Below are 3,611 nucleotides of genomic sequence, written 5' to 3'. Positions count from 1 at the left end.
CCCTGAGCATCTGCCTGCCCTCCTTGGCCAGTCAGTTCCTGGGAACAGCCCTGGCAGCACAGCCCCCAAGGGCACACGATGTGCTGCTGGGCTGGAGAGGACCCTCCTCAGCCTGGGCAGCAGGGCTGCAGGGGGGGATTCCCTGACCCTCCCCAGATGGGCCCTTCCTGCCCACCAGCTCCTGCTCCAAAGGGCTCCCACACACCCTGGGCCACTTGTCCCACTTGGGCACTGGAGCTGCCCCAGGGCATCTCTGGGCAGTGGCCAGCTCTGGGACTGCTCTGGGAAATCATGGCCTGAAACCACGAGTGTGGATTTTAGGAGAGAGTGGAAACCTCTGCAGAAATTGCTCAAGGCTTCCTGTCCAACATTTAAAGGGTTATTTTTTTTTTTAATTTGTATAAATTTTTATAATTTTTTCATAGTTTTTTTTACTGAAAAACCAAATCCATATTCTGTGACCTGATTCACTCACTGTATGAACAGGTTTGTACAGCTACTTACCAAAATAAATTTCCTACCAATGATTCAAATGAAGAAATATTGTTCAGAGGAGCGGCTGAATTTTTGAACAGATTTCGTATCTCTAATTTTACCTCTTTTGTTCTTCCTCTCCCTATTTTTGCTGTCAAAGGTCTCTCCAAGGTATGTGTCCCTGGCAGTGTTGTCATACCAGCGAGCTGTGCCCTGTGCCATGAGAAAAGGGACAAATGTTCTGGAGAACAGCACTAGTCCTGGTCCCAGAACCCCTCTGAGTGCCCAGGTGAGATGGTGCCCAGGCTGCTTCGCTGGTGTGGAATGAAAGGGCCAGGCCAGAAAGGCAGAGGAGGGTGATGGAGGAGACAGGGCCATTTGCAGGGGATGTGTGCGAGGCTGGGGAGATGAATGTCCCTGGGCCAGGGAAGGCTGTTCCTGGAGTCACCCCAGAAGTGTCAGGGCTCTGACAGGGCTCCGGAGCTGAGCTGGGCTCCTGCCCTGCTCACACCCCCAGGGCTGTGCAGAGACAGGAGTCTTTCCCTTGCACACACACCCCCAGTTCCTGGCAGCAGGGGCAGTGTCTGCCTGGCTCCTGCTGCCACTGCCAGGGGCTGGAGGCACCTCAGCCCTGGGGGATGCCACCTGCTCTGCCCTGTCTGAGATGCCCCATGGCCTGAGGGATACACAAGGCAATTGTGATTGTTCTTGGCTGCTCTGGGACCACTGTCCTGGGAGAGCTTTCCCAGGGTGTCCAGCACATGGAACAGACCAGATCCTGCGCTGCTGCTCCTTCACATCCCTCCCGGGAGGGCTGATTTTGTGAGGACACTGCAGAGCTCCCACCCTGCACACTCACACACTTGAACTCAACATTGGGGTTTTCCCCTCCCTGGCACTGCCCAGTCCAGCCCCTCCCTGGTCCCCCCATCTCCCTGCCCCTGCCCCAGCCCAGCAGAGCAGCACACTCAGGTCTGGCCCTGCAGCAGGACATGGAGGCCATGGAGCTCAGGGACAGGCCCTCTGGGTCTGCAATGCTCAGCACATCATCAGCTCAGGCAGCTCCTGCAGCCCCAGGGCCAGCCCTGCTCCCCAGCCCAGCAGCAGAGAATCGGCCCCGGGCTCCTCAGGCAGCTCCTGCAGCTACAGGGCCAGGGCAGCCTCTTTCCATGGCCCCTCTGCTCACACAGGGTGTCCTGCTCTTCTCCTGGCACATCCCATCTCCCCACAGAGCCTTTCCCCAGGGGAACACGTCTGTGCTGGCCTGAGCAGCCCTTCCTGCACCCCCTGCCCATGCTCCCCACAGCCCCTGAGCTGGGGGGGCTGCTCTGCAGAGCAGGGGGGATGTGGGGCCCGGGGCCGTGGGGGACTCTGTTGGGCTGTGCTGCTCAAACTGGGAGGCAGAGCCAGCTGATGGTGGTCTGAACATGGGCTCCGAAGGAGACCTGGAAGTAGAAAAAGAGCAGCTCTGATAAAACAAAGTACTGGTGCTCCCTGGCAGTGCTGCTGTGCTGGGACATTTTTCCTCCCCTATAACTTCATGCTGTTCTCAGAGTTAGGATCCTAGATAAACAAGGCACTGAATGGTAGTTTATTTTGTTTAAAGCACAGAAATAGATGAATATACAGTTCATCATTTGCAGAGTTTCTAGATCAAATTCAAGAGGTAAGCAGTGAATGAGGTGGGGGATGAATAATAACATTTCTTTGAGCACAAAATTATGAGAAGAGGAACCCAGTGACCACCACTAAAAAGTTGAGAAGGCAGGCTGGGACTCTCATGAGTTGCATTTTAAATGCTGGACAGAAGAAAGCACAGAGCTTATTGTTGCTGAAAAACATCCACTCATTATTGTCCTCAGGCCATCCTTTAGCTCCTGGTTCCTGAGGCTGTAGATGAGGGGGTTCAGTGATGGAGGCACCACCGAGTACAGAACTGCCACCACCAGGTCCAGGGATGGGGAGTAGATGGAGGGAGGCTTCAGGTGAGAAAAAAACGAAGTGCTGACAAAGATTGAGACCACGGCCAGGTGAGGGAGGCAGGTGGAAAAGGCTTTGTGCCGTCCCTGCTGAGAGGGGATCCTCAGCACTGCCCTGAAGATCTGCACGTAGGAGAAAACAATGAAAATGAAACAACCAAACACTAAACAGACACTAACCCCAATGAGCCCAATTTCCCTGAGGTAGCCTGAGCGTGAGCAGGAGAGCTTGAGGATGTGTGGGATTTCACAGAAGAACTGGCCCAGGGCATTGCCCTGGCACAGGGGCAGGGAAAATGTACTGGCTGTGTGCAGCAGAGAATAGAGAAACCCAGTGACCCAGGCAGCTGCTGCCATGTGGGCACAAGCTCTGCTGCCCAGGAGGGTCCCGTAGTGCAGGGGTTTGCAGATGGCAACGTAGCGGTCGTAGCACATGATGGTGAGGAGGAAATACTCTGCTGAGATGAAGAAATAAAAGAAAAAGAGCTGTGCAGCACATCCCGTGTAGGAGATGGTTGTGGTGTCCCAGAGGGAATTGTGCATGGCTTTGGGGACAGTGGTGCAGATGCAGCCCAGGTCTGTGAGGGAGAGGTGGAGCAGGAAGAAGCCCATGGGGGTGTGCAGGTGGTGGTCACAGGCTACGGCGCTGAGGATGAGGCCGTTGGCCAGGAGGGCAGCCAGGGAGATGGCCAGGAAGAGCCAGAAGTGCAGGAGCTGCAGCTCCCGCCTGTCTGCCAATGCCAGGAGGAGGAACTGGGTGAGGGAGCTGCTGTTGGGCATTTGCTACTTCTTAGCACAGGGTCTGTTCAAAAAATGAAAGGACAGGGAACAGTTAAGACAGACCTCTGTGAAAAAGCCACTCCATTGCTACAAGAAATCAATGTGTCAAATGTCACCAAATGCACTGCCAAGGAGTCAGTTTTGCTCTGGTCCAGGGGGACATGGAATTTTTTGGTAGAGCTCTCACACACACAGGGAATGTCAGATGTAAGAGACCTTGAATACAAAAGTTCCATCTCTACTTTATTGAATCAGAAGAGCTGGGGCTGCAGAGCAGAAGCTTAGTCTGAAGTTAGAATAATTGTACCTGTGTTTTCTATTTCTACCATCACACCTGGGAAAGTTCTTTTCCACTGCAGGAATCCTCATTTCTATGGC

The 3,611-nt window shown here is 54.1% G+C and overlaps 1 pseudogene; it reads right to left on the bottom strand.

The window, feature by feature from the left end:
- Positions 1–2,193: 2,193 nt before the first annotated feature.
- LOC114003290 lies at positions 2,194–3,242 on the bottom strand (annotated as a pseudogene).
- Positions 3,243–3,611: the final 369 nt, after the last annotated feature.

The sequence above is a fragment of the Pipra filicauda genome, unplaced genomic scaffold, assembly GCF_003945595.2.
Source record: "Pipra filicauda isolate LSUMZ 115617 unplaced genomic scaffold, ASM394559v2 scaffold1185_size23539_pilon, whole genome shotgun sequence".
NCBI classification, from domain to species: domain Eukaryota; kingdom Metazoa; phylum Chordata; class Aves; order Passeriformes; family Pipridae; genus Pipra; species Pipra filicauda.
The sequence above is the reverse complement of the archived record's forward strand: the minus strand, read 5'-3'. Positions and strand labels throughout refer to the sequence as shown.